At 39.1% G+C, this 24,463-nt stretch overlaps 1 long non-coding RNA gene across 1 annotated transcript in view; it reads left to right on the top strand.

The window, feature by feature from the left end:
- Nucleotides 1-23,468, top strand: part of LOC124711810 — a 41,410-nt gene extending 17,942 nt beyond the window's left edge. The window contains exon 3 of the long non-coding RNA XR_007005525.1: nt 23,420-23,468. This is a non-coding gene — a long non-coding RNA (uncharacterized LOC124711810). The remainder of the gene's footprint in view (nt 1-23,419) is intronic.
- The last annotated feature ends 995 nt before the right edge of the window (nt 23,469-24,463 follow it).

Below are 24,463 nucleotides of genomic sequence, written 5' to 3'. Positions count from 1 at the left end.
AAAATCTCCACCCAGAACAATAACATGGTGGGGAAATCTACTCAAAATATTTTCCAAATTATCCTTCAGGTGCTCAGCCACAACAACTGCTGAGCCAGGGGGCCAATAGAGGCATCCAATTACCATGTCTGAGCATGCTCTAACCGTGACCTTCACCCAAATCATTTCACATTTCGGATCTCCATCAATTTCCTTCGATACTATTGCACTTCTAATCACTGTAAACACGCCTCCCCCTTCACTGTCCAGCCTGTCTCTGCGGTATACATTCCAATCTGAGTTTAGGATTTCATTACTGTTTAACTATTGTGGCGCAATGTGAATTTGCCATGTATGCACTGATCTCCCTGCAGAGACACAGAGTCCTGCCTCTCTGGCAACAGGAGGGGATTCCAGTGGGGGACTGCAATCAGCCATCAGTGCGGCTGCTCCCACGCACTGGTAAACCATGTATGGGCACTCCACTGTGTTTGAGCATGGGACCATTTTTGGGCAAGAAGGCCCATCAGTATGAGGTGCTTGTGGTTTATGGCCCTCAGTAGGCCACACTTTGGAAGAGAAAATCCGATTTGATAATGACAGGGATGTTCATAACTCAGCTTTGGGTATGCCCTTTTTATTAACTGAGCACGCTGGTTGTGTCAACCCCTTAACATTTTTGTTCATCGATTTGACTTATTTCCAGTGTTGAGTAGGGTCATTTAACTTCAATATACAGCTTTTTTCTCATTTTAGAAGTTGTCAAATATTTCTACATGGTTGCAGTTTTTCATTTCCTTCGTTTGCCGGTTAATTTTCTGCTCGTATGTCATGAGACCTATAATTAATTGTAATCATATAGTCTGCTGAATCAGATAAGCAACTAATGATGCTGATTCATGTCTAAAGTCTCAGTTTTCCACAAAGACAGAGGTCAACCAATGTAACTTCATGTCATTCATATTAGGGGCACGGGCTGTTGGAACCCATGTCTTGCTATGTAGACATCAGTTTCCTTAATCATAAAACCCACAAGTTAGGCCAACTTTTACAAACTCTTTGAATTTAATCCAGACTTCAGCAGCAGATGCTTTTAATAGTTCCCACAACAAAACTCAGTTTTAAAATCTGGTAGAAAATCCAAAGAGATTCTAGTCGCATTTTAAGTTCACCAATGACAATATACAATCAATATTTTCACTTTGTGATAACAATGGTAATGTTACCGATGAAAGCACCACTAAAGCTAAGTTACTAAATACAGTTTTCCAAAATTTCTTTGCCAAAGAAGATGAGGTTAATATTCTAGAATTCGAATTAAGAACTGCTGCCAACATGAGTGTCTTAGTAGTAGATATCCTCGGTGTAACGAAACAACTTAAATCATTTAGTAAGTTTTCTGGTCCAGACTGTATCGCAATAAGTTTCCTTCCAGAGTATGCTGATATAATAGCTCCTTACTTAACAACCATGTAAAATAGCTCACAACGCGAAAGATACATTCCTAAAAATTGGAAAGTTGTGTTGGTCACACAATTACTGAAGAAAGGAAGGAGTAATCCAATGGCTTACAGGTCCATATCACAGACATAGATTTACAGTAGGACTCTGTAACATATACTGCATTTGAAGGTTACTGTGAGGAAAACAATCTGCTGACACACAGTGAGCACAGATTCAGAAAATACCGTTCTTGATAAACACAACTATGTCTTTATTCTCACAAAGTAATGAATGCTACCAACAGGGAATCTCAAGTGTTGATTCCATATATCTAGATTTCCAATAGACTTTTGATACTGTTCCTCACAGGTGGCGTCTAAACAAATTGTGTCCCTATGGAGTATCGTCTCTGTTGTGTGACTGGATTTGTGAATTCCTCTCAGAAAGATTGTAGTTCAGATTAACTGATGGCAGGTCATAGTGTGAAACAGTGGTGATTTCTGGTGTTCTCCAAGGAAGTCTCATAGGCCCTCTGCTGTTCCCAATTTTTACAAGCAGTTTAGGAGACAATCCGAGTAGCCCTCTTGGGCTGTTTGCAGATGATAGTGTCATTTAGTGTCTAGTAAAGTCATCAGAAGACCAAAATCAAGTGCAGAATGGTTGAGACAAAATATCTCTACAGTGCAAAAACTAGCAATTGGCCCTAAGTAATAAAAAGTATTGACATGATTACTAAAAGGAATCAGTTAAATTTCGGTTACACTATAAAAGAGACAAAATTGAAGGCTGTCAATTTAACTAAGTACTTACAAATGACTTAAATTGTAATAATCACATAGATAATGTTGTGAGGAACAAACCAAAGACTGCATTTTTTCTGCAGAGCACTTAGAGGATGCAACAGCTCTGCTAAGGAGACTGCCTAACTACGCTTGTTCATCCTCTGCTAAGAGTACTGCTGTGCAGTATAGGATCCTTACCAGATGGTATTGACGGAGGACATCAAGGAAGTTCAAAGAAGAGTGGCTCCTTTTGTATTATTGCAAAATAGGGAAAGAGTGTCATGGGTATAATATGCGAGTTGGCTTGGCAATCATTAAAACAACGGCATTTTTCACTGATTTGAGATCTTTTGACAAAATTTCAATCTACAACATTCTCTCCAATGTGTGAAAATATTTAGATGACACCCACCAACAGAGGGAGAAATGGTCATTGTACCAAAATAATAAAAATAGAGCTCGCATGAAAAGATTTAAGTGTTCGATTTTCCCGTGCACTGTTATATAGTGAAACATTAGAGATGGCGTGTGAAAGTTGTAAACTGAACGCTTTGAGCCAGTACTGAAGTGTGAATTCCAGAGTAGTCATGCATATGCAGAATATCATTTGGGGTGAATGGAGGGTTGGGTTTTTAGCAGACACCCTGGTCAGTTACTTCCTTTTTTCTGTTCATTGAAGACTGAAAGTCTTTCTTGATGCAATAGTGGAATGATGGTTGATATTTTGCATCACTGAAACAGTAGGAGCATTGTATTCCAAATCTCAGCCTCCCCATCAGTTTCTATTCAGCTCAAAAGGAGATATTGAATGGCATTCATTTTACCTGTGGGCAAGTATCAGACTCTGAAACTGAATAAATAAATACATTTAGATTTATAGCAGGTTGACTGCTGCGACTAGCATTGTTACTTTTTTAAAGAATCTGTCTGCCACATCAAACCTTTCCTCAAACTATTTCCTCAGAGGTTCTTGACAAAAATTCATTAAAAATAACTTAGCTCTGGAGAAGATGAATAAGGCTCATCCATATGGACTCGAGACTGGAAATGAAAAAAAAAAAAAATGATATGGTGCTATCATGAAAAACTTTTAAAACAAGCAAACACAAGAAAATGTTTCTACATACATAAGCACTGCGTATGAAAACTTAGCACAGTTTCTTGCTCATTTATATGGTGCTCTTGGTTTTCTCACAGCACTCCGCATGTGAATCATAGCTGATTTAATTAGAGGCCTAACCTAATCAAACAATATAAACTTAATTTGGCACAGAAATATGTTGCATATCTGATTGCAAATACACTTACATGAAGGGTTAGGGCACAGAGTAACACATGTTGACATTATAAGATTCTGTTCAATTTAAGTGGTTTTAATCAAATCATTGATACTCTATACCCAGATAAGTTTCAGACAAACAATATCAATACATGTTCAATTTGCAGTTCAGCCCTTATATGACATATTGTTTATGATAGTAGTATTTTTGGTTTACCAGTAGTATAATTTAAAAAGTTTTGTAATCATTACCTATAAAGATCTAAGTCCATTAAAAATTAAAGTTTTCGCCATATCATGCAGTACTCCACTGAACTCAAGTCATCAAGATGCACAGTTTGATTTCATCATGTACTTTACTTTTACCACTTCTGTATGTAATTTTCATAAATAATATATTGTCACTGGAAAGTGACATTTCACCAGTCAGCCACATATCTATAGCTGGCTCAAACACCACAATCCTTTCAGGAATTTCAGTCCACTTCCTGTAGTAGCCTAGCTTCGTACTCAGCATCCTATAGTGATCAAGTGTATGGAACTCCACCTTGTCCCTGTGTTGGTCTTCCACACCAAGCCAGGAGGCAATCAGGCTTCTAAACTCAAACATACTCCTTCATAACAACAAAAACCCAATTCTGTAATGTTTTAGGATTCGTGATAGTAACTCATATGATGCAGATGCTAACTTTGAGCTTCCTTTTCAAGCCAATGGGAGACAAGAGTGAACCACCACTGCAAGGACTTTATCTAGGACTTATAGCATACCATCTACTAATCAAGCATGAATCTTTACACTCTAAATATGGCCAGCAATGAACTTTCAAACAAGTATTTGTTGCTATGAGTAATTTAGTAGAATGGAATACTCATCCCATGTTTAGCAACCCTCCATGTAGAATGCAGGGTGTAAATCTCTCTTTGCAGCCTGAATAATCATAATTTTTGTAATCCAGGCTTTCTAAAAATTAACACCATTTTACATCTCCTTGGTATTTATTGTGAATTTCCTCCACTCCACAACAGTAAATAACAAAACTCTCAACAACTAATATCTCTCACCTCCTGCCTCTGCAGCTGACAGATATAAACATATTCTTAATAATCAAGTAAACAAAATAGTAATTATTGAAACAGTCAAATACAATACTTAAAGTTAAAAAAATTAATTACAATAGTTCTTGCTGCAACAGTTATACATCAAACAAATTGCCAGATAGATATTCTGTGGCTGAAATTGTGAATTTTGTATTGTAGAGTGTAAAATAATCTTTTATTTCTGACCCAATAATGCAAAATATAAAATATTGATCTTATTCTTAATTACAAATTGGCTTTTGTTGATAATGTTTTCATGAACTCCAATGTGTTGCTTGATATCCATAAATAGTAATGATTGTCTTGGATTTTGTGATTTTCTGTACAAAATAGTGTTTTATGTTGGATACGATAACTGAAAATATATATAATGATGATTTCCTTTTTAATTAAAGTTCAGATGTTGTAGTTAACATTTCCTTAAGATTCAAATACATTACTTGGTATTATCGTTAAGTTCCAGAATGAGATTTTCACTCTGCAGCGGAGTGTGCGCTGATATGAAACTTCCTGGCAGATTAAAACTGTGTGCCCGACCGAGACTCGAAACCCGGGACCTTTGCCTTTCGCGGGCAAGTGCTCTACCATCTGAGCTACCGAAGCACGACTCACGCCCGGTCCTCACAGCTTTACTTCTGCCAGTATCTCGTCTCCTACCTTCCAAACTTTACAGGAGCTCTCCTGCGAACCTTGCAGAACTAGCACTCCTGAAAGAAAGGATAATGCGGGGACATGGCTTAGCCACAGCCTGGGGGATGTTTCCAGAATGAGATTTTCACTCTGCAGCGGAGTGTGCGCTGATATGAAACTTCCTGGCAGATTAAAACTGTGTGCCCAACCGAGACTCGAACTCGGGACCTTTGCCTTTCGCGGGCAAGTGCTCTACCATCTGAGCTACCGAAGCACGACTCACGCCCGGTCCTCACAGCTTTACTTCTGCCAGTATCTCGTCTCCTACCTTCCAAACTTTACAGGAGCTCTCCTGCGAACCTTGCAGAACTAGCACTCCTGAAAGAAAGGATAATGCGGAGACATGGCTTAGCCACAGCCTGGGGGATGTTTCCAGAATGAGATTTTCACTCTGCAGCGGAGTGTGCGCTGATATGAAACTTCCTGGCAGATTAAAACTGTGTGCCCGACCGAGACTCGAACTCGGGACCTTTGCCTTTCGCGGGCAAGTGCTCTACCAGATGGTAGAGCACTTGCCCGCGAAAGGCAAAGGTCCCGAGTTCGAGTCTCGGTCGGGCACACAGTTTTAATCTGCCAGGAAGTTTCATATCGTTAAGTTGTTTCTTTATTACATAAATAGGTTGTATCAAAATATGAAACTATGTTGTTTGTTTAAAATTTGTTCAAGAAATTACTTTCGAAGTACCACTCTGTTACTTAATTAGCTAATCAAAGCTTTACAGGTGTCATTATTGTTGCAATGATGGATATAATTAGTTGTAATACACTTACGTAAAGTATACAGTGATGTGAGACATTTGGTATCAGGTCGTATGCTAATGTGTGGTGCTGTAATATTCAGTTGATGTAACTTGGTTTTTCCCAACACAGACTGAATGTGAGATTTCTATTTTGCGTCCTAATTTTAACATGGAACTGACATTGGCACTGTTGAAATATAAATATGTTGTTGATTAACATTATTAAAAGTGCATCTTTGGTTTCGGGATAGATATACATTCTACCTGTATTCTTTCCCACTCCTCCCAAAGTGGTATTCCACCATCCACCACAGCTAAAAAATATCTTGCTCCATCATTATTCTACTTTAAATACAACCCATCTCCAAATGGATTCTGTTCCTTCAAAAAACCCAGGTGCAAGATCAGTTCTAAGTTCTTACCTAGCACATAACTTCCCATTATCTTCCCAGGCATACCTTATCCTACCTGAGGCAGAGCCACTAGTGTGGCAGTCATACACCAGCTGTACTGTAACTTTTGCACTGCCTTTGAAAAAAATTATACTCGCAAAACTGCTGAGAGCTGCTGATAAATAATTCATTATTTACTATCAGTTTTGACTTTCTGGTTATCTTCACATATCACATAATTAACATTTGGTAATTTTATGGGGTGCAAATCACTGAGTGAGTCGTTGCCACTGTGTAGATTAAAAACTTCTGTTCAGAACAATACTGTCATATAGAAGAAGGTATACTTAGATGAATGATGAACTCTAACTTCACTTAATGAAGGTTTATTCAGCACTTCTACATATAAGAGTGGGGAGAGGACTGCCTCCAGCTAGAACACATAAAGTATATGTACAACTACAGAACATTCCAGTACAGTGATACTTGACATTTGTGGATACTTCTAGAATGTACTCTAACCGAATATAGAAATTAAAATGGTACAATCCAGATGAGTTATGAACTCAGCACCCTCCTTTCAACATTTTAGTATCATAACCACTACACCACAGTACTACTCAGCTTGTTCTGTGATATTGCTCCCTCCTTAAGAGAACTGCATCTCTGTGTTACATTGTCCTAGTCCGGGAACGAGTCATCGATACTGCACACCCTGACCCTCGATGACTGATGCTTACCCTGGCGGTGATCTTCTTAGAACTTCTTTTGCCACTCCGCTGTTCATCATGTTTCTGCTTGTTGCCTGTCACCAGAACTTTGAATTTACCCTGGATAGCATGATCCTTGTAGGAATTTGAAGGGCCTGGACCGTATCTCTGATCTTTCTTAATCTTGCGTCGGGGTCAAAATCTTCAACTTCACAAGTAACATCAGACAACTGTCTTACAACATTATAAGGTCCAAATTAGGGCCTGAGGAGCTTCTCAGAGAGACCAATCTTCTGAACCGGAGTGAAGATCCAAACGAGGTCACCAGGCTGGTAGACAACAGGGCGGTAGCTCACATCATACCTTCAGCGATCATTTTCTTGAGCCTCCAACATGTAGAGTTGAGCTAACTGCCAAGCTTCCTCAGATCTGGTTAACACCTGGCTGATGTGGTCATCGTCCACACCATAAGATGTAATGGAAACACAATGTCCATTGTCATAGTCGCCTCACGCCCATGCACCAGGAAAAATGGCGTAAATCTTTTGGTGTCTTGTTTTGCGGTGTTGTAGGCAAACATCACGAAAGGTAGCACCCCCTCCCAGCTGCTCTGCTCAACATTAACAAACATTGATAGCATGTTGTCCAAGGTCTTATTAAGGCATTCAGTAAGCCCATTAATTTGCGGATGGTAGGCAGTCATCATGTGATGATTAATGTTACTGACGGCTTATCTCTGTCACAAGATTCGATTGAAAAACTTTCCCTTGATCTGTAATTAACGACCTTGGGCCACCATGTTTTAATACAGTGTCTTCCACAATGAATTTGGCTACCTCGGATGCTTCAGCTGTTTTCACAGCTTTTGTAATGTTATAGTGTGTCAGATAATCAGTGCAAACAATAATCCATCTATTTCCACTAGCAGACGTTGGAAATCATCCAAGGAGGTCAATCCCAACATGCTGGTAAGGTGTTTCGGCTGGTGGAATTGGTATGAGTTGGCCAGATGGTTTCTGAGGAACTTCCTTTCTCCTCTGGCACTCTCTGCAATACGATACATAGTGACGGACACTCCTAAATAAACCTGGCCAGAAAAATCTCTTGCGGATTCTATTGTATGTCTTAACAAATCCTAAATGTCCAGCCTCAGGTGTGTCATGGAATTTCTGTAGAACATCTGAGCACATGTGTTCAGGAATCACTGGTAGCCACCTCTTTCCAAACGGATCAAAGTTTTTCTTGCAAAGTAATCCATTAACTACCTTAAATTGTCCTTTCACATCCTCTGACTGATTTAGGGCAAGCATAATTTGAGATATATTGGCGTCCTCCTTCTGCTAAGCAGAGAGATCCTTAAGTGTAGTGAGACAGTCACTATCTTCACCAAGCCTTGATGGTCTTGCACAGGGTTTCTTGAGAGGCAGTTTGCATCTTGGTGTTTTCTTCCACTTTTGTACACTACGGTAATGTCATACTCTTGAAAACATGGTGCCCACCTGGCGAGTCGTCCTGTTCGATTCTGTCAACCAACAAAATGAATGATGGTGTGTAACAACTGTGAATGGCCTTCCATAGGGATACTGTCAAAATTTGCACATGGCCCAGATCACAGCAAGTCATTCTCTTTCTGTAGTTGAGTAGTTTCTCTCAGTTTTTGTAAGTGCCCTAGAAGTATAGGCTATAACCTTCTCTTTTCCATCCGAAATTTGCACCAGAACAACACCAAGCCCATAACCGCTGGCATCTGTGTGTAGTTCTGTAGGTGCTCTCTCATCATACAGACCAATTACAGGGTCAGTCTTCAGAGCTTTTCACAGCACATTGAAAGAATCTTGTTGAGCACCACCCCAGATAAATTTAGCATCAGCTTTTAACAACTCATGGAGTGGCCTGGCTTTGATACAAAAGTCTTTGATAAAACAATGGTAATAAGAATATAATATGAGGAAGCTTCCCACATTTCTAATACTTTTAGGAATAGGAAATTCCATTATAGATTTCACCTTTTCTGGGTCTGGCCACACACCGTAGTTTGACACTAGGTGTCCAAGTATTTTGATTTATTTTGCTCCAAAGACAGACTTTCAGTCTGCCTTGTTGGAGACACTTACGAACAGCCCTCACTCTTTTGATATGTTCATCACATGTCTCTGAGTACACTATAATGTCATCTAAATAACAAAGACAAATCGTCCACTTCAGGTAACGTAGAAGGTTATCCATCATCCATTCAAAAGTTGCTGGTGCATTACACAAACCAAATGGCATTACCTTAAACCCATACAGGCCCTCAGGGGTGATGAATGCAGTTTTATGATGATCAGCCTCATCTACTTCAATATGCCAGTATCCCGGGTACATGTCCATGGTTGAGAAAAACTTAGCCTCCTTCAGACCATCTAGTGTATCATCAACTTGTGGAAGAGGGTAAACGTTCTTTTTAGTTATCTTATTAAGCTTCCTGTAATCAACACAAAAGCACCAACTGCCATCCTTCTTCCTGACAAGGGCCACTGGTGATGACCATGGGCTCTGCGAAGGTTGAATGAAGTCGTTTTTCGTCATTTTCTCTATCTCATCGCAAATTATTTGACGTTCAGTTGCTGACACATGGTATGCTCTCTGGCTTATTGGTTGATAGTCTACAGTGCTAATCTGGCCGTTCAAACTTCTTGCATGTAATTCTTTTTTGATGCATTGTCTCAATATACTGGCACCATTTTATAAAGTCGTCTGCTGTCGAAACCTCCTTCAGGAGTAGGGCTTGATACATGTCCTCAGCAACACCCTTCATGATATGTGCAACCTTATCTTCCTCCTTCATTCTAGGATCCACTATTTTACACAGCTCGAAGCTGTCTTGAATGTAGGATGCAGTAGTTTCTTGTGGATGCTGTGCCCTGCACTTTAATTTATCATCAGCCTTGCCTTTCTGTCACTGTGTGTCACTGAAATACTTGCGCAGTTCCACCCGGAATACTTCGCAGCTTGTTAACTTCTCCTCGTTGTTCTCATACCACTGCTTGGCAGTACCCTCCAAGTAGAAAAATACGTTAGCCAAACACACAATGTTATCCCATTTGTTAAATTTGGCCAAACGCTCATATACCTTCAGCCACTTGTTTGGATCTTGGCCATCATCACCAGAGAACCCAGAAGGATGTCTCATGTGGTGGCACACAGTCGCTGTCATTGTAATATCCTCTTCTTCTTCTGTCTCCGGTAGATTGCAATCTGTTGAATATGGCCCAAACTCAGGTTTCTCGCCACATTAACGGTGGCTCTGTTGTGGCCTGATGGGGGCAACTGTGTCGTCACAAGTTCCAATACCCAGCATTTCCACCAGAATAATGTCATGTAGAAGAAGGTGTACTTAGATGAATGATGGACACTTACTTCACTTAAAGAAGATTTATTCAGCACTTGCACGTACAAGAGCTCAGAGCCTTTGGCCAAAACACATACGATGTAACTTACCAAATGAAAGCATTGGTATGTTGATAGAGACACTAACAAACACAAACACACACACAAAATTCAAGCTTTCACAACCCACGGTTGCTTCATCAGGAAAAAGGGAAGGAGAGGGAAAGACAAAAGGATGTGGGTTTTAAGGAAGAGGGTAAGGAGTCATTCCAATCCCGGGAGCGGAAAGACTTACCTTAGGGGGAAAAAGGGACAGGTATACACTCGCACACACACACATGTATAGAACATTCCAGTATGATGATTCTTGACATTTGTGGATACTTCTAGAATGTACTCAAACTGAATATAGAAATTAAAATGGTATACTGCAGGTGAGTTTTGAACTCAGCACCCCCCATTCAATAGTTTAGTATAATAACCACTACACCACAGTGCAAGTCAGCTTCTTCTGCGAAAAAGTGATTAAAAGTGTTGCTTGAAAGCAGACTTGTTCTGTGATAATTATAACTAGAATTCTGTAAATTCAAGGCAAGAAGCAGTAATAAGAGAACTGTGGTATTAACAATGGTTTCTTCCCATAAAGTAGAAGCTTTCCAGCTAATCTTTAATGTTCATCTTAACCTGTGCAAGCACAAATAGAACTTAATAGTTTGATAGGTAATTTTCAATAAGTGTGCAGTGTCAATTTCTCATCTACTTTTGTTGTTTATGAGCACCTCAAGTTGTTTCACAACTGTGAAAGTTTTATTTCAGTACAGCATGTATAAACACAATGAAAAGAATGAATGGCCTAGTAAGCAATGACACATTCACTTCATCTGTCAACCTCAAGTAAAAGCATTTGCCTTTGTTTCAAGGTATCTTTCTTCAGCATCTAGTGTATCCTACATTGTTTTTCCGTGATCTCTCTCAGCTCTGTATGTTGCATTAAGTGTTGGAAATTCCAGCACTTGCAAGTGAAATGCTACTAAGTAAACAAAATGAGTAGCAGACCAGAATCCCAAATTCCATGCCCCTGATCAAAATGACACTAATAGGTTATCAACTGTATGTGACTTCACACATGAATGCATTGCTGTTACTGGGATGCATGCTGTTAGCATCGGTGTAGGGCATTAACTCTGAATGCATAGCCATGTAAGAAATTTCAAAAGTCATTCAGTGCAAGACAAGCACATCTGTCTCTCAGAGAAGTGAAAGCCTTAACTAATTTCATTGTATACCACATCCAATATGACCTCTGTCTATGGCAGACACTGCATTTCTACAAAATCTCAGAGATGCAGCAGTGGTGTGCATTAATAAAAATCAAACAATCAATGTTCGTAAAATTGTTGATGATGCTAATTTCTGTCTCATTAAAAAAATAGTGAGCAATGAGGCTCTGAAATAATAAAAACCCATTTTGCAGAGAATAGATTCTTAATTATTATCATGGCCTCTGTGACCAGCTCTCCAATGAAACACAATTAGGTGGTTTGAATCCTGTCTATGCTGACAAGTTTCCAAAGATCAGTGAGTTTTATCCAGTGAAGGTTTTGATATAAGCAATCATTGGTATCTAGTGACTCATTACAGAGTATTTTCTTTTGCATGCTGTTCCAGTTGCCTTTGTCAAATGTTCTACAATAAATACATTCACAGCAAAGCTAATGCATCTACTGTGGAAAATCTTAAAGGCTTGTAAAGAAACTGCCAAAGTTGTCCTGTTGTATTTGCTGATGTCAACATGCATAAATGCATTCTTGCTGTATCACCCATATGCTTTTATTGTATACTGCTCAGGTTTGTCTCATGTTTTGTTCCCAGCAACCTTAATTGTGTAAATGTAGTGACACAGTGAGATTACATTTAAAACATAACAGTTGTATAATATATACCTCATATATTGGGACATGGAGTACTATTGATGAGGGGCACAATGACACAATGAAGAGCTGTTCCTGCACCAATTTCTTCTTTATGTCAGCACCTATTGGTAACTATTATTTGAGGGATAGATGTTATAGGCCTTATGACACATGTGAGAATGGCCTGCCTTGGAGAGGACATAATGAATTCTCACTGTGCAGGAGAGCAAGAACTGATCTGAGAGTTCCTGTGGAGTAAGGCTGTGTGCCAGACCAGTACGTGAACCTGGAACTTTTGCCATTTGTGGGCAAGTGCTCTACTGACTCAGCTATGCAAGCACAACTCATGATGGCCCCTCATAGGTCCATTTCCAACAGTACCTCATCTCCTACCTTCCTACATGCTATATGGATCTTGGGTGTATAGAGGCAAGAAGACATATATGGTCAAGTTTAAAGCAGTTGGCTGCTGACAACTAGCATGCTGCACTGGTATTGCCTCCAGCGCACCATTTGGAGCTTGGCATTGTCATATCCCACTGTTATCATTTCCGCTGCCCAAAGCTTTATGACTGCTAGTTTTCAAGAAGTTAACTTTTACAAACAGGAAAATTTCACCAGTTTCAACAAGTTTAATGTAACACTGGGTGTGTTTAAAAATAAGAACAGATTTTTACTTATTTACAGACATAAGAGATTTTACACAGTATGTGAATTAAACAAATTTTTGTTTCATGCTTGTTAAGAACTAAAAACTGACCTTCTCTTGGTTATTTTGTGAACATATTTCATCAATTTGATGTTAATACAAATAAGTACACTGGACTGCACAGAGAGAAACAACCAAGACAATACACAGTACGGTAACATAATATGGAACAACTTGCATGTGACGGTAATTGACAATCTAACAGGAGTGCAGAATTTCATTTTATCATAGACCTACGTTAAGAGACTGCATGCCTTAAGTCCAGCAACACAATCCGTACCTATGAGGCAGTTCTTTTTATGCTGCACTCCAGTCTGCACACATCACTGAATCTTGCATGACTACAATAACACTCGCAAAAGGGTCAGTGTACCAACACAGAAAGAACAGACTATCTGATAAAATCAACTATTTTGTTGAGGCCCCTTACTTGCCAATGACGTTGACATTAAGAATGCACAACATTTATGCAAAATTGAGAACAGTACTTATCTGAATTCAGGGAGTTTGGGAGACAAACAAATATGGATACAAAACAATCCCATTGTGTCGTATTTAGATACTCATAGATAACCTTAAAATCCCTTTGATGTTGTGCCATGTGGCTCTTAGGAAAGTTTTGGACTCTGCCTTTAATAAAATCACATGATTTCTTCAGAACAAAAATCACACTAACAACCTGGACTCAACCACATGGCCATCGTCAACATCCTGTTACAACAATGAGCCAGTATACCAATGAAGGTCTCAACCCACTGACCGACAGTTGGTTGAGTCATGATGTATGGCCTCCCATATGCTTTGTTCACTTAAACTACCTCCATCTAAGTCTGTAGATATTGCCACTAGGAAAAATAAATATTGAAACAGCAACTAAAAAGACTGCCTATGTGGATGATGTAACCAAGGCAGATTACAGTCTGAAGTAGGTCCGACATCAGCCAAGCCCCAAGACATTTTCTTCCATTCAATGGCCTGTCTGTCTTACTTAGAACATATGAGGCTGCTGTGGCAGCAGACAAGCTACTTTATCAGTTATTTGTCTATGAAAACTGCAGTGTCCTATTTTGTTTTCTCCAGTGGATACTCTTTAGCAAAACTCTCTGAAAAATTTTCGTTTCATTTTTACTGTCGTAAAATGCATTTTTCGGATGTACTATTTTTCTTTCCTTGATTGTCCTTTCCTTGGACTCATCTGTTCACTAATTTCCAAGGGATATCTATCCTCAGAAATTCAGTCTTACTAATTGTTTGTGCCTTAGCGAAACCTTATGTCAGCTCTCCAGAAACTTTCAGCAACTATGCTGTCCTGCCAGCCCTAATGACGTGGTGCCCTTGTCCCCCCTTCCCCCTCCCTTTCCTCCCTATGCAACAATGATAGCTTCTTGCCTTCAAGTGGTCCTACAAATTCTAATGTCAGTGCTTAGTTGAAACTGATATATCTTGAGATCTAACTCTCAAATCACAAAGCATGTTTTCACAAAACTTACTGTAATCAAATTGTATGTCCATCATCCTGTGACTGCATATACTTATCACTGTCCTTCATTATTTTAATTTATCGAGAGATTAGCTATGAGTTTGCTGAGCATGCAAAGTGGAAGAATCTACCACTGCCATGTCTCAATCTTCTCACATTGTTTTTGAAACTTCCATGAGCTCTGAATATCGGTACATGATAAACTTCTCTTTCCTTTATTTCTACATCATGTAGGTATATTTTACTTTCTCACATTTTCTCCTGGCCCCAACTGTTCACAGCCTTCAATTCTGGCATTTTCATTTCCTTTACCAAGTCTTACCAGTTTTTAGAACACCCCCCAACATTTAACACTATATATTTTAAGAAAACATGCACTGATAGTAACACCAGTTAATTCCAATACAACATATTTCAGTAAGAGTATCTCTTTATGCTATGTATGTAGTGTTATGACAGTTACTTTGTCGTACCACTTAACACTTCGCATCTAACTTCACCACCCAGTTTCACATGCTAGTGCTGGTGTGTTAACCTATAAGATATGAGGTAAGTGATTATGATCCTCCACCTTGAGATGTAACCCTAGACATGGGACAAAAGAGAGTATTGCTGTCTGCCATGTCTGCCATGACACCTTCTTTCTCATCAACACCATGGTCCACTTCAATTGCTACTCCAGAGCCCTCTTTCTCAAGATGTGAGCTAGGTTCATATATCTCAGAATATAAGCCTCACAATGACACCTGAATGGTACCATTTTCCACACCATGTAACAAAGGTTGTTTTCTAACTACACACAGATTAATTTGTTATGCTGCTTTTTCCAAATACTTTCAGAATAATTTTAGTCATGACTTTAGTGATGCGAGCTTACCATTATTGCTCATTATGATTTACTCTGTCCAAGGAATACCACTCATGACTCCATAGACTTTTTTCCCTGTCTATTAATGTACTTTTTTGTTTTTCATAGACTGAAAATGATACTTTCTTGATTGCATTTGCTACATTTACTCAATCACTAGATCTTTTTATATTTACACTCCTGAGTCCACCTATTCTGGTGCTCCACACTGCTCAGTCTCTTATTTCCTTAGCCAATCACATAAAATATACAGGTCACACACCTGTCTGTGACACAAATCACTCATCTTCTTAACATCAGATGCTTGCAATCGTATATATTATACATTCCGCACCGTTACTTTAGTTCCAAGTAACATTTGTATTATATTTATTCCTCTTGTAACCTATTTTACTTAAACCATAAAAACACTGTTCATACTTGTATATCAGAGTGTTACTTCCAATGTTGTGATTTACCCAGAATTTTGTCTTGTTTTCACTTCATGTCCCCCTTGTTATTTTCTCTGTATTTCAAAACTCTATTCACACTGTTCTACTTTTGGGATTTTACATTTATCATGATACCTTCATGACATCCTGTATCCAACCATTGACTTACTTCACATATTCTCTTGCTATTTTAATGACTTCCCCACTTCAATTGTCTATATGCACATACTGAAGATTATCAACAATATATTAAACAAAAGAGGAAGAGAATAGAAGAAGGAAAGAATGCATTGTTCTACCCAGCTCAAGTACGCACAGTCGCCTCACTGTGAAGTTTCCCATAGAGCAGGAAACCTCATACCCTTTTTAATGTGCCTCATCCACCATCCCTTCATCAACTTTCCACGGATCTGTTTCTGGTCCTCCTTCCAGAGGATAACTCTTACATCCTTTTTCTGCTTCCCTTTGAACTCCAAAACAATATAAACTTATATAACTTATATTTCATACTTCTTTTTTGGTACAACTTTTGGTCCTACTTGGAAGTTCAAAATTTCCCAGAAATGGCTCCTTTTACTAAAAAAATTGTGTTACTACTGCCTTTTCCTAAGTAAACTCAGCATGAACAGGTGCTATGAAGTTCTAGTGGTACCAAAATGGGCGCCTTGTCATCCTCAGCCTACAGGCATCAATGAATATGGATGTGGAGGAGCATGTGGTCAGCACATCGCACTCCTGACCGTTAGTCAGTTTACATGACCGGAGCTGCTACTTCTCCAACAAGTAGCTCCTCAGTTTGCCTCACAAGGGCTGAGTACACCCCACTTACCAACAGAGCTCAACAGACCGTCCAAGTTCTAGCTCACTCTGACAGTGTTTAACTACGCTGATCTGATGACTGCCTTTTCCTGCATGCTGATATTTTGTTAGAAAACGAATATTTGCATACTTGGAAATACACATGGTTTATTAGGTACTGGTTCAACACAAAGCACGTACAACAACAACAACAACAACATACAGAGAAACCACACACAGGTGCATATTACTAACCACTGAACATGAAATACTGACTTTAGTTATTAAAGAACACCAAAGATGTAAAATACATTAACACTCTCCCTTATTTAATAACTTGCAAAGTCTAATCTTATTACATAAATACTGATATCTAATCGAAAACAGAGGCTTTTTTAGTATATCAGCAAGTTGTTCTACAGTATCTACTTTTGCAACTATGATTTCATAAGCACTAAATAGTTCACAAACAAAGAAATGCCTTGTATGAATATGCTTCGTTCTTCAGTGAAACTTGGGATTCTGGGCAAGCCAGATAGCAGCTTCATTGTCAACCTCCAGAACTGGTGTTGCCTCCAATTGGTCCAATTCTGTCAGAAGCTTCTTGATCCAGACAATTTCCTGAGCAGCTTCACTGGCAGCCACAACCTCAGCTTCAGTTGCGGATATGGCAGCAGAAGATTGCCTTTGACTAATCCAGGTGATGGGTACCCCAGAGTACAGACAAAGGACACCAGATGTTGAGAGCCCAGAGCCAAGATCACCACCAATGTGGTCAGCATCACTAGAACACTCTAAAACCTGCTTCCTAGAATTGTTTTTATATAAAAGTCCATAATTTGTTGTGCCTCTCGGGTATTGTAAGATTCTTTTAACTTTCACTACATCACAATCTGTTGATTTCATGATACAACACTGACAGCATATGCAATGTCAGGACGTCTCCCACACATCAGAAACATCAGTACTCCAACAGCTTGACTGTATGGAAATTCAGAGTTGCAAGGACTTTCTTCTGTATCATTGTCATTTATAATGGGTGTAGTTACAGCCTTGCAGTTCTTCATGTTGAAATGCTCTGGTGTTTTCCTGTGTAATGAGTCTGACTTGCACATACAGTTCCACGTTCTTGTTGGTCAATTTCCAGACCTAAGAAAAATGATGCAGGCACTGAAGTAATTTTAAACTCTTCTCTTAAATCACTGACAATGTCTTCAAATTCCTGTTCACTGTGAGCTGCAATCAGACCATCATCAACATAAAGCACAAGGAATATTTTCTTACAGCCTTACTGTCTCACAAAAAAGACATGGATCAGCTTCACTCCTCAGAAAGCCCAGTTTAGTGAGATGATTACTGCACTTCTAATTCCAGCAATGCAGAGCCTGTTTCAGTCTGTATGGATTTTCTTCAAGCAACATACTCTCCCAGACCCATCATCACATCCTTGAGGTTGTTGCATATAAATGGTTTCTTTTAAATCAATATAAATGCTCTCCCTTGCAGCAACACTTAGCAGTGCTCTGAACGTGCTCTGAATGTCTGCTCATAGTCAACTCCTCTCTGCTGCGAATAACCCTTAATCACCAATCTTGTCTTGAATTTATTGTCTGAGCCATCAGCATTTGTTTGACTTTATACACCGATCTATTACGAATGGACATCTTTGCATATGGTAGGTCAACCGCATCCCTCGTTCCATTTTCTTGAAGAGCTTTTATTTCAGAATCCATAACTTCCTTCCAGAAATCGTTTTGAACAGACTTCATGGCATCGCTGTATGTTTCTGGTTCTTGGAAAGATATTGAGAGGTTCATTACATAATCATTAAACTTTTGTGGAGGTCTGAGGGTTAACCGATCACACAGACATGGTAAAGGTTCTGCACTTGTGTCTTCCTGATCTTCCTCCTGAGGGTCTTCATCTACATCCAAGGAACTGCCATCCTCTTCACTCTCACTATCAATACCATTGGTCTTCAGTCTGAGGTACTGGATCCTGATGACTGAAAACATTCACTGGAAGAGTTGAACTTTTCTCACTCTTCAGTGGCCTCTCCTCGAAGATGACATCTCATGACCTAATGAGTTTGCACACCTCTCCACAATAAATTCTGTAACCCTCATTGTGATCTTATCCAATAAGGACACATTTCAGTGCTTTTCGGTCCATGTTCCTCCTCTGTTATTTTGGAATATGAGCATAGCAAGTGGAGCCTATCACCTGCGGATGTTTCAGGCTAGGCTTCCTTCCATACCACAATTCATAAGAATATGTTCCTGGAATACTGGAAGGCCCTTTTCGGTTTAGAATGTAGGTTGTGGTGTTCACCATCTCTGCCCTAAGTTTCTGTGGAATGTTTGCATGTGCATGCATTATGGCCCTGGCAGTTTCACAACTGTGCAGTTCTCTTTCACTGCACCCATTTTGTTCTGGAGTGTAAGGCATTGTGAGGCGTTGAATTACACCCTCTTTGTGAAGAATCTCTTTTGCTTGTTTGTTGTCAAATTCTTTCCCATTATCACTCAGAAGTTCCTTGATGGTATGTCCAGCAGCTTTTGCTTCAGCTATGAACTGCCTTAACTTTTCTGCAACTCCAGACTTTTCTTGTATGAAATATGTTGCCGTAAACTTTGTACAATCATCTTTGAAAAGAACAAAATACCAGTGCCCTGACACAGAAGGTACTTGAAACGGACCACATACATCAGCGTGAATAAGTTCACCTGGTTCTGCTGTCCTCTTTCTGTTACCAAATGGTAAACGAAGAGCCTTGACATAAATACAGCCTTCACAAAGTTCACTATCCATTTCCACCTCATTATTTAACTCGCTACAAAGTACAGACTTCACATGGCGGCTTGTTCTGGTTTCCAAATGTTTCATGATAAAGTTGCAACGTATTGTCTTTGCTAGCGGTATTAACTGCGCTGAGGGAGCTAGGTTTCACATTTCTTACAGCAAGTTTAAAAAGGCCTACAAAGCAATCACAGACAACTGCCAATCTAGTAACATTATCAATCTTAAGATGACAAATTTCTGCAGTTGATGTGAATTTACTTTCTGGATGTTTATCCTTTACTGCAAGAACAGAGAATAGATTGTTGTGAATCTGAGGTACATACCATACATCTGTCAAGGTAATTCTGTTCCATTTTCCTCCAACTGCTGCTTCAATGTCCATTGAACCTTTTTCCAATTGCTTCAATTATGTCACCATTAGCTGTAGTAACTGACTGTTTTGTTAGAAAACGCTGAAATGTTTTGAAACAATTCCTGTCATTTGTAATATGACTTGTTGCACCATTGTCTATATACCAGTCATCATTTCTACATTCAGAGTTCATCACAGAAGATGTCATAGCAAGAAGTAGCATATTTGTATCTGTGGTAGCTGGTTTTGGAGGTTTGCCATCCGCTGCCCACTTTCTGCACACTTTAATTGTATGATTAGGTTTATATTAATTTCTTTTTCTTCATTTTCTCTGTTGGATTTACTTGCTGAAATGACAGCCTTGATGAGTCTGTAGTGAGGGCTTCTTGTTTACTAAAATCACCCTCCCTTGTACTCAGAGCGTCTTCATATGCACACAATTGATTTGTTAAATTATCAATTGTTCTGTCCTCTCTATATGTTAGCATCCAACTAGATTTAAACAAAAAATAGTCTTCTGGTAGTGTACCTTATATTTTACAAATCAAAAACAAATCAGGCATTTCTGAATTATTTACGATATCTTTGGTCATTTCTGGTTTCAATTCACTCCACAAATATTTCTGTTAGGAAATATGTGTCACAATATCATCTTCAGGAGCCTTTTTGTAACTAAAGAACTCCAAACAAAGGTTGTAAACTTTGTCTTCAGAGACACCACCAAATATTTTGTGTGATTCTGTCCACACTTCATACGCTGTATTTAGATGCATTATTTTCTGCTAAGTTTTTTCCAACATATTTGTAGTCAAAACAAGTAGAGCGTTGCTGTCTGCTTTGTTAAAAGCTTCTAAAGCACTTTTATAGATCGCCCTTTGTTCAACGGTAGCACTTTCAGAAATAATACTAGGTTTCACTGTCCTGCCTTCCACAACATCAAGTGCACCAGGAATTCCTCATAGACAAATACTTATTTTGTATTTCCAAATGTTCCAATTTGTTTTGTCTTCCACAACTCCGATGTTGATAATTCTCCTTGAATCCATCGTGGTTGCATGGAATTAACAACTTCAAAAACGTCTTCTTGGAGATAACTTTAAAAACCTTTTGCACAGAGCTACATTATTATTTTTGTACAAGTGTCCTTTTAACACACACCTGGGCCCATAACCTGCTGAGATTTTCTTAGAAAAATAAATATTTGCATATTTGGAAATACACATGGTTTATTAGGTACCGGTTCAACACAAACTACGTACAACAAGAACAACAATATACAGAAAAACCACACACAGGTGCGTATTACCAACATTAGCACTGCATGTACATTATTATACAACACCGCTCGACATTTACATCACAACAATTTATATTAAAGAATTGATACCTATGATCATGTTAACACAGTTTCTGAATTCTCTAACGTGTGCAATTCTGTGACCACAACTTTGAACTGCAAGAGTAGTTTGACTTCATGTTGGATTGTTTTTGGACACCATCTCTGTAGCACCAAAAATTTTAACGTTATAGGTCAGCAGTAGTACTGTGTTCATTTTGCTAGGTGAAGTCACTGAAATCTGTGAACAGCTGTCAACCAGTACCTCACTTTCTAAGCCACCTACTGCTACTTTTACAATCGGATTGACATCAGCTGAAATGGGCACCAGCTCTCCCCCACAAAACAACTCTTTTATTTTGGCTTTTTTTTACCCAACTCAGTCACAGGCATCGAATTTCTATCTTTGCTCTTCCTATTCACCATTGAGTGTGGGAGTCTAAAAGCACACTGCATGAGTGCTGTCCAACCTTGATGGCAGTCATATTTGGCATCTCCATCAAATACGAATTTATAAATAATATTAGTGCTGTCCAGAGGCACTATTGTGTTTTGTAATGAACATTCTTGTTTGAATTCTCTCCCTTGCAGTTCAGAAGTGCTTGCTTCCTTGCAGTCTTTCATATACTGTTCTGGAGCCTGAAGTCCTCACACTTGCCACATCAACGAATTTTTACTTCTTATTGTTCCTGTTCCAGTCAGTTGCTTTTTGTCAAACTGTCACACTATCCCAATAGTACCAGTAGCATTTAATCCGTCAGTTATGTCATAATAATAACTGGGGTGCAAGTCAGGTGACTCTTCACATACACTCAGTGGTGCAGGAATGTCTCCCCCACTCATTAGTTTCTCCATTCTTACAAAGTTCAATAGAACTTTCCATCAGCTGCCCAACCAAGCTATTCAGCAATCTTGTTCCCCCACTGAGTGCACCTCCTCTCCACCAAGGTCATCTGTGGCAGCTGCTATATACACTTTATTTATGTTCCTCACTATTATTTGCCAGTTTTCTACTTAAAATTGGTCATCAGAATGATTGAAATTCTGTTGCCTGCTGTGCACATCATCATAAGTGGCACGAGTCTTCCACCTTCCCACAGCTCCTGTGTTATATTTTGCACTGTACTGTAAGGGCCATGAGAATATTAGACTCTTTCAAGAAAACGTTCATAATTCTTGTAATTATCATGGAGTGGTGCTACAAGTTCTCACCAAACACAGAATGGTAACAAAAGTTTTATACCCACAACAACAACTGTACAGCCACCCCACATCAGTACTTACAGGTTGCCTTCATTGTGCCCTGGACAGGTTGAACTAGTCTTCGATCCAGAAGTGTATGAGCAGTTATCACTGAATTGCTGTAGACCAATATTCTTTCAAAAATTGGACCTTGATAATTTGTAAATTATTACAGTACTTAGTTACATCATTCATCTGTCTAAAGACATCATCTTTGAATTGCTCTGCTGTAAAAGAAACAGACAGCAAATGAGTTGTAGAAAAGGTAGTAAGAGCAACTTAACTTTCTGCGAGTTGTATCCAAGGCTATATCCTCAAAGTCTTATGTGGATGGCCTTAGCCGCAGCTGGTTCCATGGCTAAGTAAAGATGAGGACAGCAACCAGGCAACAGTCAGTTACTGCTTCACAGTGGGCTAATAGCAACTTGTCCAGAAACACATGGAAGTATGACTTCTTGACATGGCTGGAAGTACGAGAAGATTGTACTGAGAGATGTTAGGCGATTAGCCAGTTTCATCCATAGCTAGTGTCACACTCTTGGATATTATGGTGCAACTTAATGGTATAAACAGTAACAAACATTATGAGCACAATGAAACAAACAAAAATTAACAAAATATAGGCACTAGTAACTTCACTAGGCAAAAATTAATTTATATCATTACCTATGTCAAAGTATCATTAACCATAAAGCCACATGACAAGATTAATATGTGAGGATGCCCCTAATATAACTTTAAAATGTAGAAACTGTAGCTTATACGTTTGAAATCTGTGGTAACAGCTAAAGAGGCGAAACTTCTAAAATGTTATAATTGTTTCCGGTATAAAATTTGTTTCATACTTGGAAACTGACTCCTTTTGATGAACTGTTCCTTGTGATATGCACCTCCCTCTACTCTTTATGTGTAAGGTCTATGTGTTTTGGCATAAAACTTGAAATTTGACATTTCTCTTATGTGGCATGGGCACCAGCACTTAAATCAGTGTCTTTGTTGTCCACAGGTGTGCTCGGTTGTCTTGGACACTCCTAATGTCCCCTGTGACAGGTCAGCCAGCAGCGACAAAGTCATTAGTATCAGGGTGCACACCCACCTTCCAGGCAACGAGAACAGCAGCTCATCATCGACGATGTTTTCTTTTTCTATTGTGGTGGGCATCCGCATACTATAAGCGCAGCCAACACACTATGAGCACCACGTGCTGACGTCACGGGCACAGAGAAGACATCACCTATTGGCTGGAGACGCTGTGGCTCTGCTGTTACCACAACAGAAACATTACATCATTGTGAGGCTAACATCAGTACAGTCAGAAATGTTTACCTGGCATTTAAAACTGATTTTTGTTTACAATAAACAAATTATTTGAGCAACATGAGAATACTCATTGAGAGTAACTTATCATTGTTTAATAGTTCGCGTAACAACCTTCACTGAGATCAGTGTAGGGCATCTGTTTTAGCTTTGTACTGGAGCATTAGTTACACGACGATACATGCATTGGCTTATTCACTTTCATTCAGCATCTTGTTCCATCAGAAATTTAACAGCATTCTTGAAGGTGTTCACTGCCAACCACTTAGCCTATCTGTAGCAATGTATGTTATGCGTCATCAACCTCACAATTTCTTCATGGCAGAACTCTCAATACAGACAAAGTTTCCAGAGCTTCATGTTTTCGAAGCCATCTTCAGAGTATAACAGTCCTAGATTGAGAGATAATGCCTGAGAAAAGAAACTTATAATAGAGAAGAATTTATCTGTGGTCATCACAGACACAGCTACAAACTAATAATCCTGACTTTTTTCCCATGGAAATCTTAACACTTAAACATCCCTCTTGACATATTCTGCCTGAGAAAGGCCACACCAGTTAAGTTACCACACTGTATTCATTCGCTTCATCACAGATATTTCACATGAAAAGTCAAAATAAAAAGGAAATAATTTCATGCTTGGCAGAGCGAGTGCACCAGCATACATCATTGGTTCAGTAAATGACGTGTCACAGTCACATGACTGGCCATCGGTCCCTATCAGCCGACTT

Source organism: Schistocerca piceifrons, chromosome 8, assembly GCF_021461385.2.
Source record: "Schistocerca piceifrons isolate TAMUIC-IGC-003096 chromosome 8, iqSchPice1.1, whole genome shotgun sequence".
Classification (NCBI taxonomy): Eukaryota; Metazoa; Arthropoda; class Insecta; order Orthoptera; family Acrididae; genus Schistocerca; species Schistocerca piceifrons.
The sequence above is the reverse complement of the archived record's forward strand: the minus strand, read 5'-3'. Positions and strand labels throughout refer to the sequence as shown.